General features: G+C 41.6%; 1 protein-coding gene and 1 long non-coding RNA gene across 2 annotated transcripts in view; both read right to left on the reverse strand.

The window, feature by feature from the left end:
- Window positions 1-3,673: 3,673 nt before the first annotated feature.
- Window positions 3,674-8,524, reverse strand: LOC309380355. Its single transcript, XR_014172864.1, has 2 exons — window positions 5,083-8,524; window positions 3,674-4,627 (listed from the first exon to the last, which is right to left on the reverse strand). It is a non-coding gene; the product is annotated as an uncharacterized lncRNA (long non-coding RNA).
- Window positions 8,525-12,334: 3,810 nt separating this feature from the next.
- ATG10 (autophagy related 10) overlaps window positions 12,335-15,864 on the reverse strand; it is a 105,540-nt gene continuing 102,010 nt past the window's right edge. Inside the window, exon 9 of the mRNA XM_081930247.1 lies at window positions 12,335-14,978. The gene's annotated coding sequence lies outside the window, so the exon portion shown is untranslated. The remainder of the gene's footprint in view (window positions 14,979-15,864) is intronic.

Below are 15,864 nucleotides of genomic sequence, written 5' to 3' on the forward strand. Positions count from 1 at the left end.
TGTTGGCAGAGAGCCGCCTTTCTGTCAGGCTGCTTGCTCTCGATTATGACACCACGGTAGCAGAAGAGGGGGAGTGATAGACATGTTCCACACTGGCAGCACTATGGATCTAGAGATGCTCAAGCCATCTTCATGCCTTGGCACAGCTTGGAGAAGATGAGGGGGCTACCCCGCCTCAGATATGGACCTGAAGGTAACAGATGATCCAGTAAGGGCTTGCTTTTCCGTTCAGCCTTGGCAGCTGCCTGGGAAATCCCTCCACTTGGCCTGTCTCTGGAAAGCTGCTCTCCTGACATCATTCCATGCCAGGAGGTGGTTTCAATCTGCACGCAACCTGGCAGACACTTCCTCAGCCAGCAGTAGCAATACTAAAACTTGAGTAAATTTATGTGGCTTAGATAATCTTGCATTTGTTTTATGGTGGTTGTTGAATTCTTACCAAAATTGGGAAGCAAGGTTTTAGAGTCTTTAGTTACAGACTCCACTAACCCAGAAATAGTACCTCAGGTTAAGAACTTTGCTTCAGGATGAGAAGAGAAATCGCACTGCGGCAGCGGTAGGCCTCATTAGCGAAAGTGGTACCTCAGGTTAAGAACAGTTTCAGGTTAAGAACGGACCTCCGGAACGAATTAAGTACTTAACCCGAGGTACCACTGTATTTGGAAAACAAAAGAGGGGGGAGTTGTGTGTTAAATCTGTGAGTGATGAATTCACGGTTATTTGGCTTCATAATGTAGGCCAGGGATAGCCAACATGGCACCCTCCAGAAGTTTTTTGGACTACAACTCCCATCATTCCTGACTATTGTCCATGCTAGCTGGAGCCAATGATAGTTGTAGTCAAAAACATCTGAGGGCCTAGCCATTCAACGATCAGCTTTACAGCATTTGTCAACTCATTAGTAAGTCCCACTAAGTTCAGTGTGACTTTCTCCCTGGCAAGTGAGTAAAGGATGGCAGCCTTAACTTACCGCTAAGTTTAGCATATCATCTGCTCCAGAAAGAACCATCTACAGCCAGAGAAAAATGTTGGGGCTGCCCCTCCCTCACTTTCCCTAGGGTTGCTTTTTTAAAAAAAGGTCTGTGTGCCCTGAGGGAAGGCAGAGGTGAGGGCCAGGGAGCTGGTTCCTTCTGATCCTCCATAGACCATCAGTCAGCCTGAGAAGACTATCTCTATACATCTCATACCATTTCTTTGTTTTCCTGTTTCAAAATTGGAAGCTGTCTTATGTGCTTTGGGCAGAAAAGTGATCTGTAGTTGTAGTAAATATATAATAAATAACCACCCACGCGTTTTCCAAGGGACAATGATGTTTGGGAAACCCCTCATAAAAAGGTAGTTTCTGCTACAGTAGTGTTGAGATACCAACTGCTATCTGATGGGACAATAACTCTTTATCCCATGCTGATATTGCTACAGCGGTAATCAGAATAGGGTAAGATTTTTTCTGGTGTTACAACAAGGTGTATGTACTGTATATTCACGCCTTGGTTTTTAGCAGGTTTGCTGCTGTTATTTTACTGTTTTAATTGTGCTTTTATATGCTGTAACCTGCCCCCTGGGGCCTTCTGTTGACAAGTGGGGAAGAAACACAATAGAGAACAGCAATAAAAAGAAAACAATCGGTTTTTTGAGAATTCGTTCTAATATATTTGTGGAGAGGTTATATGATGCCACACCAAATAACTGTTACTCACATTTGCCAGTGCATTTCACCAGCACTTTCCTTAGTGCAAAAAGTCTGGAGCTTTTTTCTTCTTTTTTGGATTTTTTTTTTTTGTGTGTGTGTGTGTGTACATATATATGAGTGCCAGATTTACTTGAATTATGTGATCTGTATTTACCAGTAAGCAATCAAAGCTCCTCTGTAAGATACCAATGGTCTGGAAATGGCTCAAGAACATCAATAGTGTTGCACGCCGCCTCAAAAATTCTAGGGGTTCAAGGAACGCTTTTCCCAGGCCCTGTGTTTGCTTTTGGAAAATATATGTTTATTTACACATCTATACAACCTGAGCTTACAATGGAAGGGAACCCAGCATTAACACCCCAAGGGGTCCTGGCTTCTCCCACAGCCACAGCAGCCTTGGACTTAAGCAGACCCTAAACATTGCTCTCAAAAGTTGCTCTCTGACTGCTTACAAACTCTGTTACATAACTCCTAACTACAGTCCTAAACTCTCTAACCTAAAACATGCCAGTCTTTTAAGCTAAGGGTGGACCTACACACAGGAAAAAACTGCTATAAATAAGTCAAAAATTAAATTGTTATAACGAAAGGGGAAAACCACTATGGAAAATTGCTTAGAAGTTTTATTTTGCTCTCCATTGCCATGTGGTGGTATATGTTTATAACGCATTCAAAACACAGGTTTGTGGGTTTTTTTCTAATGTAGCTGAGTCCTATCTCTCAGTTGAAGGATGGAGCCCACTCATTTGCAAATGTGTTTTGCCCTTGATGCTCTGTATTGTCTTAATTAGCCTGACTAATTTAGCTTTTGACACTTGCTGGTTTCCTAGGATTAAAGAGGTGTCTGATGCAGCATAATACACAAATGTCTTGATTAGATTTTAATATGCGGGAGTCTGGCACAGTTTTAACACACAAGCCTTAATTAAATTCTAACACTAGCTTGACTCAGAACTTAGGGTGTCTTGCACCCACAACTCATAACAATATATTAGACTTGCTAGTGATTATTTAAGTTTTTTCAGGAATTTATGCTTATGAAGGGATTTATAATGACCACATTAGTGCTTTAGTTATGAGAAAGGATTGAGCATTTAAGTTCTGTAGTGGAAAAAGAAGCACGTTAGCTGTAATAGATCCATTATTTGTATTGATTGCTTAAGGTAACGGTTTTAAAATATATTTCATCATACATAATAATCCTTTTTAATACGGAGTATTTAATATAATTAGTGACTATGTATAAGGTAAAGGTAAAGGTACCCCTGCCCGTACGGACCAGTCTTGCCAGACTCTAGGGTTGTGCACTCATCTCACTCTAGAGGCCGGGAGCCAGCGCTGTCCGCAGACACTTCCGGGTCACGTGGCCAGCATGACAAGCTGCATCTGGCGAGCCAGCGCAGCACAGGGAACGCCGTTTACCTTCCTGCTAGAAAGCGGTACCTATTTATCTACTTGCACCCGGAGGTGCTTTCGAACTGCTAGGTTGTCAGGCGCTGGGACCGAACGATGGGAGTGCACCCCGCCGTGGGGATTCGAACCGCCGACCACGCGATCGGCAAGTCCTAGGCACTGAGGCTTTTACCCACAGCACCACCCACATCCCTAGTGACTATGTATACAGCAATATAATTCTGCATTAGATCTCTTTTTTAATTTATTATATGACTTGTCTTTTAGCATCTTGAAAGGAAGATCTTCACTGATGTGCACTGGCCAGCTTAATATTTTATTAAATGTATTTATTGTTCTCCTCAGTACTATTTGGAAGCCTCCTCACATTTTAGGCTTTCTTGTCTTTGGTGCTGTATGCACACACATTCTAGAAATGAACAAAAAGATATTTCATAAACACTGAATGAATTGCAGATTCCCAATAAATTTGCTTCTAAAGTGCTACAGACTAACATGGCTCCTGTTCTGAAATGTGCTTGCATACATCTGCAGCTAAAGTTGCTTCACAATGGCAGTTAAGGATATGAGGGCATTCTGCCACTAGATGCCACTCTTAAGATGCTGAGAAAAATTCAGAGGCGGCGTGTGGGCTGTTGACTGTAAAATGTTCAGAGCTTCTTTAGTGGAAAATCCCTTGGAATTGTTTGATGTAAGGAGTTGAATTGATCAAGCCTGATGCATTGAAGGACTAAATGTCTCCCATTTACTTCAAGGCATGCCAAACTGCTTCTGTCTCTAGAAGGGAAGACTGCTCCTGCTGGGTCTTGAAGGATTTGTAAGATTTTTTTATTTTATTTTTTTGCTTCCACACAAGAAAATACACAGAATGGAAGAACAATTGAGAGAGACATATTTTGGAAAGAACGGTAGAGAGGCTCGTTCAGACACATTCACTCAAGGGAGAGTGGGGTTTTCCCAATGCTGCTGAAGGCAACAACAAATCAGAAAAGGGGACTTCAGGGAGGTATTCAGTGAGCTAAAGGAAGTGGAACAGGTTTATTGGAAGGAAGACAACAGGTTTATTGTTTAATGGCATGGAAAAAAGTTTACTTGGAACAAGGGAAGGAGGGGAATTATCAGTCAACAGCAAGTATGTTTAACCCAAAAAAAGTCATAGCAATGGTCTTAACATGAAAATATACAAAAATTGGACTCACAAAATAGTGGCACAAATCAAAATATCCCCAAAAAGGAGATAATGGTAATTCAAACCTCAGGAGGAAGTTCATTTAAGGTCCACAGAATTTGTTTACATAAACCTCCTGTTCTATTCTGCTACTTGCAAATTTGACCACCTTGGAAGGAATTTCACAATAAGGAGCGGAAGGGGATCCCAAGGCTAAACAATGCAGATGTGTTGGGAAAACCAAGTGTCCCATCCCTAACCCTTTGGCACCTCACTTTGAATCTCACTCAGATAGAGTGAGTAGAGCCTTTTCTTCTTTCATGAAGATTGCAGAGCAAGCCCCTGGCAGTGCAATCCTGTTTACACAGTTAAACAGAAGGAAAAACTCCGGTGGCGCTGTGGGTAAAACCTCAGTGCCTAGGACTTGCTGATCATAAGGTCGGCGGTTCGAATCCCCGCGACGGGGTGAGCTCCCATCATTTGGTCCCAGCTCCTGCACCTAGCAGTTCGAAAGCACGTCAAAGTGCAAGTAGATAAATAGGTACCACTTTCTAGCGGGAAGGTAAACGGCGTTTCCGTGTGCGGCGCTGTTGCTGGCTCACCAGCTGCAGCTTCGTCACGCTGGCCACGTGACCCGGAAGTGTCTTCGGACGACGCCAGCTCCCGGCCTTTTAAGCGAGATGAGCGCGCAACCAGAGTCGGACACGACTGGCCCGTACGGGCAGGGGTACCTTTACCTTTACCTCTAAAGTGAGTAGAGCCTTTTCTTCTTTCATGAAGAATGCAGAGCAAAACCCCTAGCAGTGCAAACCTGTTTACACAGTTAAACAGAAGGAAAAACCACTATGTTCAATGGGGCTTAGTCCCTGATAAGTATTCACAGGACTGCAGCATGAAGCTGCTTCTAGCACTTGCCTGTGTCTCTTGGGCTTCCAAACAACGGAGTCTATCCACTTCATTGCAGTTGCAGAAACCAGCATTTGGAATTAGGAAGCAAACACACCACGATCTACAACTGCCCGTTTAATGCCCATTTGTTCAGTTGTTCTTTCTCACAATTCAAGCCCATTTTGAGTTGTTTTGTTTTTTATCTGTGAAGTCCTAAATTATCTGAGGTCTGAATATTTTATGGACCATCTTATTCTGCATGAACCTATCCACTAATTTAGATTGTCCTCAGAGACTCTGCTGCATATTCCCCAGGCATTCTAATGTACAGTGTGTATCACACAATGCAGGGCCTTTCTCAGTTGTGGCACCTAGACTATAGAACACCCTCTCAAGGACTCACATGGCCCCTCACCAGTCAGCTTTAGAGCACAAGTTTAAAAAACAAAACCTGCTATTTTAGATATTATTTGGGATAATTATCAATTATATTTTGCTTTATTGTTGCTGCATGATTGTTTCACATGAGCTTTTTTCATTCTTGCTAAGGCACCCTGCAGATCCTCATGAATGCGAAGATTGGATATAACCATCTGAAATAGCTTTACCTCCTCCATCCTCGCTCCTAGTGTTTCTGGGTGTGTGCATTTCATTTATACTGGACATACTTATTGTACTCATCGGCTTACAACTTCCATCATCTAACTTCCATTAGATAAAACGAGTCACATATCAAAGTGCTCGCTGTTGACTATCTGTGGTATTAGGTTACATCTTAAATGGATGGGAGCACTTTATATACATAATTTGCAAATAAAAGTCCGGCGTGCATATAAGCTATTAGGCCACTTACATGGCTGCTGGCCAGGGAAAAAGAAGAAAAACCCACTCTGCACACACTACAGTAGTTTGAAGCATCGTCGTTAATTGCTTTCTTTCCAGTGTTCGGTCTCCCACCTGCCCATTTGTTGTCAGGGATTATGGAGCCAAACCCAAAGCACGTACTCTGCACTCTCAAGTCCACATAGAATATGGTACAGGACAGAGCAGTAGTGGGAGAGGAGGGTCATCACAGAAAGTGTCCTCTGACTAGGCCATCTTTCAACATACCCTTGCAAAGCTGAGAAACACAACTGGACTGTTATCTTAAGGAGGCAAGTCTGAAGAGGGGTCAACGTGTTTTTGACTGGCCTTGTCCCTGGTCTTGTAACATACCTCTAAAACACAGCATAGGCCAGGAGCAATTCTCTGCTCCTTTCCCCAGCTCCAGAATTAAGCTGGAGAGAGATGTGGATCTTTGGTGTACGAACAAGCTCCAGCTGCTCTCCAGCTTTGAGCTGAAAATGGGGAAAAGGCTGTTCCCTACAATTACTTATCCTGTGCACAAAAGCTAGCCACTGATTTCTGTTATCTCTGTGGGAAAACTGCTGTTTCACTCAGGTCCTGCTTGCTGGCTTTGCAGAGGCACCCATTGGTCACTATGAGAAAAGGGTGTTGAATTGATGGGACCTATTGGGACTCTTCTTCTGTGAATGTAAACTGACTGCTGTGTTCTGTTCAGGCAAGAGAAAGAACTGGCTGGCAGGAGAGCGTGTGTGAAAAAGCGTGGGCAAGAATAAGAGAGATTCCCTGTTGTTGTTTTTAAAAAGAAAACGCAGGGGTCTCCACTTGTTAAACTGAAACAGCTAATGCTATACTTGAAGCAAAACCCTCTTTTGCCCAACAGAGATCACCTAGAGTCTGCCAATGAGAGCATTTGTGTACCTTTGCATTACTTCCTGCCAGCTGAGTCAAGTTCACACTTTTTACTGGGTGGAAAATAAATGTTGCCTCAAGGAAGCCAAAGTAGGGCCTTTGAAGCCAAAGTAAATGTTTAAAAATGATCCAGTTGCTTGACCTTAATATAAAAATGGTTTTACACCTAATAAATAGCTCCTCTGCTATTAATTTTTATGTAGCCCCCATCCCTACATGTAAGATTATAAAACAAAGGGATTTAAAAGGACAGAATGGAACGAAAACAACAACATATTTATTTTATTTTTCTGTCTAACTCCTTCTAACACTCATCAAAATTCCTGATTTGTAGGCCAGGTGTATAAATATGAATAAGAGGTTGGAGCTGGAAGTCTGCCAGTCTAGTTTCCAACCTAGTACTATGACCTCAGTTTTTTTAAAGAAACAACTGTATCTAGCAATTATTGGGATTTGTATGTGGGTATTGATTGAAACTCAATCAAAACAGCATTGAGTTGAGCCTAAGAAGCTCATGTGTCCTATTTTATAGAGGACAGTCCTCTATTTGAAAGGCAAATCCAGTATGAATACAATAAACCATGAAAAAGGGGAGCAGGGGTCTTGAAATTGCCCACCAGCAGCACCTGCATAGCAGACAGAATGCACACAGGTCCCTGGTCAGCCTGCCCTATTATGACAATATGTAACATATTTCAATTGCAATTATAGCAAACATCTTCTAAATTTGCATCTGTATACATAAATTGGTTCCTGCAAGTTTTATGCAAATTGCAGTCTTCTTTTCCGCTACTCTTTGATGATGCATATCCTTTTCTTTTCATGGGGGATGGAGCAGGACTGGTGTGTAAGTGGCTAGCCTAGATTAGCTACATGATAACAGAAAGCTTTACAGTACTGGGCTGTTAAATAAAAAGCTGTGTTCAGTTTGAACTCTGTACATGACCCAAGCCTATGTAATTTGTTTGGTTCTCAGCAGTGAAAGTATCGCTGTGGTGGAGAGGGAAAGCCCTTGTGCCTTGAGCCAATGATAATCCCCTCCCAGACACATGCCATTCATAAGCAACAGTCTGCACCTTGCCCCAATTAAATCCAGAATCCAGTACCGCTTCTACATGCAAGCTAAACCCTTAATTCAGCCAATAATCTCCCATTAGTAATAAATGAGTATCAACCAGCAAACACACACCTAATTAAATTAAGCACCCTTTCACACTTCTTGAGAAGCCCAAGCCTGTCCCTTTCTCAGCAAGAATGAGGGCACATTGCTAATAGACTGTGTTAATTAGGTCAAGAGTATTCCTTTTTCTGCATTTCCGAGAACTTCCATGTTCACCCCTTTCAGCAAAGGCAAGAACATCTTGCTAAAAATAGACCAGATGAGAAGAGATGTCACTATTGCTGGGCTTTCACCCTGTGGCATGACAGTTAATTAACTCAGGATATCCCAGGAACTCTCCATGTGCTTTTTGTTATGAACACTCAGGTATGAGCCCAGACTCCCTGTGGAAAAGCACCTCTAGCAGTGAGACACACTTTCCCTATAACCACATGCACAGGGCATCACCACTTCATTCAGGCTTCTGCCTGGGAGGTTACTCCACGCCACTTAGGTTAGTGCTCCCATTTCAACCTAGGACTTCATTTTCCATAGAAGAGCTGAGCTCATGGTCCTTTCATGTATAAACCCTACCACTACCTTGCTTAATATTTGACTAGCTAAACTAAAAAAAATTGTTCACTGTTTTCTACGTTTTGCTTGGTCACAAGGCATTTGAGGATTTTTCAAAATAAGAGTGGCAGTTTGTCTCTCTCCCTCTGCTTAGCTTATTTGCTGGGCTTCTCTCTGAAAACAAATTTGTTGGCAAACAGAGGACTGGCCAGGAGATGATGCCGTAATTCCTGCTGTGAAATAAGTGGCAGTGATTCCTTCCTGTCCATCTATGTTTCACTGAGCCCCCAAAACACAGAAGGAAGAGTTACCATGCAGCAAGAACTTAATCATGTGATTTTGCTGATCTCAATCGTCGGCATATCCTGTCACCTAGGCAGTGTGTCATAGAGGAGCTCCAGCCTCCCCTGCTAATGTGTACCTAACTTTTTGAGAGTTTTCCTTCAATTAAAATCAGGTGGTAGCAATGACCAGGGATGGTTATCATTGCTTCTTTCTGGTACAAAGTTTTGTCGATGATTCTAGTGCAGTGAATGATTGTGTACTTATTGATACGCTTTCTTATGCACTCTTTACCATAAGCACCCAGGGTGGGTTTCAACAACAGAAGATACAATTGTAAAGATACAAATAAAACAATTAAAATGCTAAAAAAAATTGTTCCAAATGGAAGAGAGCTCCAATTTATACAGCTGCAACCTCAGTTCCTGAATGCTCACATATAAGCGATATGCCTTTGGAACCTTCAAACAGTGCAATTGTAGTGCACCAAACTCTCATGTTTTGGGTATTTCTCCCTGGAAGTGCAACTCTCTCCTCACTTCTTGTCACCTTGAAATATCCCGAATGCACCCTCTTATCAGTACTGTTACATATGTAAAAACAACAACTGCATTTGGGAGCACTTGCAAGTTATTAAAAATTAGGCCATGTTTTCCTTTGCTTCTTATCCCATTTAGTACCAGCACTTTGATTATAACCATATTGCCCCAAAGCTGCACCTGCTACAACCTGGTACGCTTGATGCCTGGCCCAGTTAACAACTTACTCCAGCTCACCTTCTTTCCCTTTTCATTGCATTTCCATTTTAACATCTTGCTTCCCTCTTCTTCTATGTTGTTCCTCAGCTTCCTGCTTTTGTGTTTGAAAACAGAAGACTGACTTTTCAGTAACCTCTGCAGAAGCCCAAGACAAATGACATTATTTAATGATTAGAATAGCTTCTTTTCTTCCCGTTTTGTACCACCAAAATGCATAACATGTGCTTTTCAAAACTTTACCATTTTCTTATTTTAGCTCCGTTTTTTCCTCATTTTCTTTCAGTGTTTACTGTTAGGTTATAATGAAAAATCTTAAATAAATTACTCATGAGGAGTGTGCTGTCAAGAAAATGTTGAAATATTATTGGTGGCTACCCCACAATGATGAAATCTTTGGCTCTGGAGGTCTGCCAAAAGTTGAGCAGGAGTATTTTCTAGGAACTATGGTTGCAATAATCACTATACTTTTAAGATACACACCCTACACAAATAATATTGAGAACAGTAATTTGTTAAGGCTACTGGGAATCATAGCTCTGTGGGGGTGAATTACACATCCCATGATTCTTGGGGAGGGGGGACGACTGTGCTTTAAATCCATGGTTTGTATGCAGCCTAAGCAACCTTTCTGTCTGGACTAGCATTTGGTCACTGGAGCTGAAGCTGTTAGTATTTTACTGACTATATTGTATATACTTGGTATCTTAACTGCTTTTTGGAATGCTTCTTCTCTTCAGTTTGCAAGATAGTGTGGGGTACAAATATACACACACATCAGAATTTATATTATCTTTTCCTGCTCTTCTGGGAAAATTGAGAATTGGCAAACCATCATTTACAGGTTCCATTGTTCCACTGTTACTGCCAAGTAGGAATAACCTACCTGGTCTAACTATACAAGTTCTGATGTAGTGAATTTGGCAATAAACTAATTAAAAGTACACAAAGAAAAGAACTTGTAAATGCTTTCTTCCTGCAAATACTGGGTTGTTTCTGAAGTATTTCAGCTGTTAGTTTAAAAGGATTATTCGCAAGTGATTTTTACTGATGTAAATAACCCTTTAGATGTGTTTTGTGGATATGTATATATTCATAAAATTGCATGTGTTGCTGTTGTTTAAAAAATAAACAACATCCCTAGCTCACTGCAACCACAATTTTTAAATAGGATGCCTACACTCTTAGGGACTTCCAGATTACAATATCCACATATTTTACTTTGTACCTTGCCCCATCCACTACCAGTCATGAGTCTGTTGCTGATTAATAGCTGGGTTTATATACTTTAAAATATTCAGAATGGTTTAATCTTTCCACTGCACAAGGTGGGGGAAGATGTATTCCACAGAGGTGTATGTATTATAGCTGGAACACTGCATATTTCTCATCTGGAAAACCTTGTCTTGGTAAGGTCCCTACTTTGTTTCAAAATGCTTCTTGTTTATCTTATCATTTTCTATTGCTAGAAGTTAAGCTAGGATGCTTGTCAATATTGAGCAGACACTGAGAACAGGTTTATCAACTGCAGAGGCAGATGACAACTTTAACATTAAAGTTTGCTTCTCAAATCAAGGGCAGGCAGGGAACACTGTCAGTTGAGAGAACCTCTGGAGTTATGTTGGGGAGAAAGCATTTAAGTAGCCCTCTGTGCAGCTACCCATTTGCCATATGCACTGCAAAAGGCAATGTGGTTTCAAAGGCAAAATGCCACGCTTTCAGCAAGGCAACCTGGGTGTCTGCAGTAATGAACGAAACAGGCGGAAATGTTTGCACAGCATGGAATAGCATCCTTATGTTTCCTTCCAGTCCGTGACATTCCTCTTTTCTTTTTTCTTCTTTTTTTAGTTTTGTGTTAAAAGATAAAATCTTGAAAAGAGATACAAATTAGCTTTGCTAAAGAAACTTCTCTGGGAGGGAGGAAAATGAAGAAGCCATAGAAGAAATGTTTTCTTTGTCTCAATTCTTGCTTCGCAGCCATGACTGACTAGTTGAATTGTGACCTAACATGAATAAAAGGGTACTCAAACGGCTTGAATCACTAGTATAAAGTTATAGTTTTCCGAAAATGGGTTTTGTTGGATGTTGCCAGTGATGAAGATACACCACTGAACGGCTGACTTATTGTTAGATAGTCTGACAAGCTAGATCCTTTTGCATCAGAATGGAAAAAGAATTAAATAGTAATCCTAAAATATGTAAGCAGCAGTTCTACATTTTCACTGATGGCTATAAGCAAACTAGAACTTCTTAATCTGAAAACATTGGCATTAGGCCACTGGTTAAATTCCTCATACTTAAGGAAAATCCCAGGTGACTGTCTGAACTCTATTGAACCAGGAGAAGGGTAGTGGAACTGTGCCAAACATCTTGCCCTCATAAATGGAACATATAAAACTGTATCATTTTCTTGAGAAATAGCACTCCTTTAATATTGGCAAAATAGAAGGCTGTGCATACTCTAGACTAAAACAAAAAACAAATCCAAATTTTGCATGAAACCAAATTGTGTTACTCCCACAAATAATAAAAATCATTTATTTGTTTTCTTTGTGTAATTTATTTTGCTTTTAGATGAGAGGAGGGAACTGTACAAAACACTTCATTGTGTAGCTTGCAATCCTGTTCTCTTTGGTGGAGATATCAAAAGGTAATGCTGGGACATATGCTTTGCCTGCAGAAGGTCCCAGCTTCTTCATTTTTTAAAAAAAAAAGTTGTTGTTTTAACAGGCACCATGAGAAGACATCTCTTTTTCTGATACTATGGAGAGTCACTACCACTAAGAGTACACAATGCTGGGCAAGATGGACTAAGGCAAAGTTCAGATGCACTATCCCTAGCTTCATCAACCATTTACCTGAACTGGTTTAAGTCAGCTGTTCATGTTCATATCCTCTAATATAGCCCTCCCCAGCTTGGTACCCTCTAGATGTCTGGGACTCCAACTCCCATCGGGCAGAGTCAAAATGTCCAAGGGTCACTTGAGTTCACAATATCTAGAGGGAGACAGGTTGGGAAACACAGCTCCTATTATTCTTGCACGGAAGAGTTGTTTTTCCCCAAACACACCACAAGCAGGTAGCCAAGAACAAACCCAGGCTTCTACTGGTGGTTTGTTTGGTTGAAACAGACCAGAAGCCTGGGTGCACATCTGTCAGGGTGCACATCCGGGATGGGCACACCCGTGGGGGGGGGGGCAAGGCACGGAGGGCACCCTCCCTTGCACCACAGTTCAGGGTAGGAGAGGGGTAGGGAAGTTGCTGCCTACTATCCTCCTGCTCTCCGCCACCAGGTCAGGCCTGACCCAGGAAGCAGAGCTGCACCAGGCACAAGCATCGCAGTCAAGGCTCAGCTCCTTCTGGCGCCTGCTGTGGGGGCACCTGTTTGCGCCCCCTCTCAAAATTGTGCTTGGGGCCATGGCCCCCACAGCACCCCCCACGCTACGCCTCTGGCTCACATGCCAGTCTGTGGCTTGTTTCCTGGCATCAGAAGCAGGGGAGAAGTGAGGCACAAACTTCTTGTTCATTCACAAAAAAATTGAAATTTATGGTTTATAGTCACATGCAAACTGTAACACTTCTCACTGTGGTGTTTATAATTATTCATGTGGAATCCACTTAATAATAGTGGAGACTTACTTAGGTAACGTAAGGTGTAGTCTTTATTCATGAACCAAAGACTAGTAGAAGCCGAAGTTAACATAAAACCCACTAAACTACCTTAAGTGGAAGCTAAACCATTTTTTTAAAATATTATGAAGAAAGCTGCTGCCATATATTACCAGTTAGTGAACTTTGGAGTCTTTACTTTTAACTTCAGCAATGCAACACTGGAATTTTTAGTCATCTTTATATTCCTTATTCTATAAAACTACGCCCACTCAATGCAGTAACACAATACAGATTGTGTGTAGTCTGTCCAGGACAGTGGGAGGGAAACTAAGAGGTATATCTGTGCTATGATGCATCTCAGCAACGTGACTGACATTAATAGAGCAGTGACTGATTTAAATGAAAGTGAAATTAATATCTGGACGTTTTTTGCTAATTGATTTCATATATTAACTGTTAATTAACCTCTTGAATGGATAAGCCAGATAAACATATGTAACATGAAGACTATTATTGGGCATTTAGCAGAGTCCTAATTGAAGCTACTTGGTATTAAACAGGTTCTCAATGTAGCTGTACTTTTTACGAAGCCTACGCTGAGGAGAAAGGCAGCACAAAGAGAAGGCAGGGGGAAAGTGACACAAAACATTGAGGGCCATTTTAAAGCCAAGACAGCTTAATTTAGGGTCAACATTTAACATTATAATTTCCCTATTTGGAAAATGCTTCACTGTAGAAATAACATGAAACAAACTAGGTGGGAAACCAGCAGCCATGTTTCCTGTTTCACATATAATGACAGGCCAGTGGTGAAGTTTAATTGTAGTTTCAGAGAGTTACAAAGGTGAAACTGTCCTCGTGGCATTCCACCCCCCAGTCCTGTCCCAACAGCCTGGCTCACTTCTGGTATTGGAACAAATCTGAGGGCTAAAGTGTTTAGGTGACAGACCATGAAAAGGTAATAAAAAGGAAGTGCTCATACTGCACAGCACCTCTGAGTTAAAAAATCACACCCCCTTCCCCAGGAAAGACACATAAACAACAACTGTGACTGCCACATCATACCCAGTTTGGTCCCAAGTCAAATGTGTGCATTGCTACATGTATATATGACTGTGTGTACAGACTACGTGAGAACTCACAGCCAGTTCTAGATGTTCCTGTGTATGAAGCCTATAAACACCATGTCTGATCCTAACACACGAAGAGCGCAGCAGCAGTTTCATGCTGATTCTTCAAGGAAAGTGTTTTCTGTAATGTGTGAAGCAATCTGTGTATTGGTAACTTATAAATGTCGCTAATGGGTCTAAGCCAAGGCAAAACAGCAGCAAGGGAACCATTTCCTACAAAATTATTCCTTTTCATAGAAGCAGCTGAAAGCAACAGAAGCTAAGGTAGGTAGAAACTTTTTAAATTCCTTTGACAGTCACCAATGTTGTCTTTTTGTGGATATACTTTGTGAATTACTTCAGAAATAAGTTACCCCAAAGCAGTTACTGTATCAAGTTTGGGAAAAGAGAACAGACATTTCTTTCCTGTCAAGACCATGTATCATACTTGTTGCAATTAGAATTGCTTCCTGAGACATGGTTGTAATTAACACATGGATGTTAATGAACCATAGCCTCTGCTTAGGCTTCTTGTGGTGATGTTGATGTTATCATCAGTTTCCTGTCTGAGCCGAGCTACAGGACTGGTGGGACATCTTTATGCTTCGCCACTACCCATGCTCCTGTTCAGAATCTGAAACAGAAATAATGAAAAGCAGAATCAAAAGTTGGGAACTGGAACAGGATGGATATATCAGCATGCACTTTGTTGTTGTTTAGTTGTTTAGTCGTGTCCAACTCTTCGTGACCCCATGGACCAGAGCACGCCAGGCGCTCCTATCTTCCACTGCCTCCCGCAGTTTGGTCAGACTCATGTTTGTGGCTTCGAGAACACTGTCCAACCATCTCATCCTCTGTCGTCCCCTTCTCCTTGTGCCCTCCATCTTTCCCAACATCAGGGTCTTTTCCAGGGAGTCTTCTCTTTTCATGAGGTGGCCAAAGTATTGGAGCCTCAGCTGATTTCCTTAAGAATGGATGCGTTTGCAGTCCATGTGACTCTCAAGAGTCTCCTCCAGCACCATAATTCAAAAGCATCTATTCTTCGGCGATCAGCCTTCTTTATGGTCCAGCTCTCACTTCCATACATCACTACTGGGAAAACCATGGCTATACGGCTAGTCTATACGGACTAGACTTGCTTAAATTAAGTCACTCCTGATTTTGATTTTTTTATTATTATTATTTTGGTGACCTCTCCTTCAGCTACTAAAAAGGTTATTGGCAGTGTTTCAATATACTGCTTCACTGCAGAGAAAAGGTGCTCGGGTATAAGTAGCAGGGGTGCCAACTTGAATAAAATATTAGGGGAGGCAAGTAAGCCCCACCCCACATAATCAGATGCCCAAAATGCCAGTTGTTTTTACAGGGGGATGGGATTCCACAGAAGCAGCACAACTAAAGAGAAGGGCCTTCAATATACAGTGGTACCTCGGGTTACAGATGCTTCAGGTTACAGATGCTTCAGGTTACAGACTCCGCTAACCCAGAAATAGTACCTCAGGTTAAGAACTTTGCTTCAG

Source organism: Podarcis melisellensis (genome assembly GCF_964234715.1).
Source record: "Podarcis melisellensis genome assembly, chromosome: 11".
NCBI classification, from domain to species: domain Eukaryota; kingdom Metazoa; phylum Chordata; class Lepidosauria; order Squamata; family Lacertidae; genus Podarcis; species Podarcis melisellensis.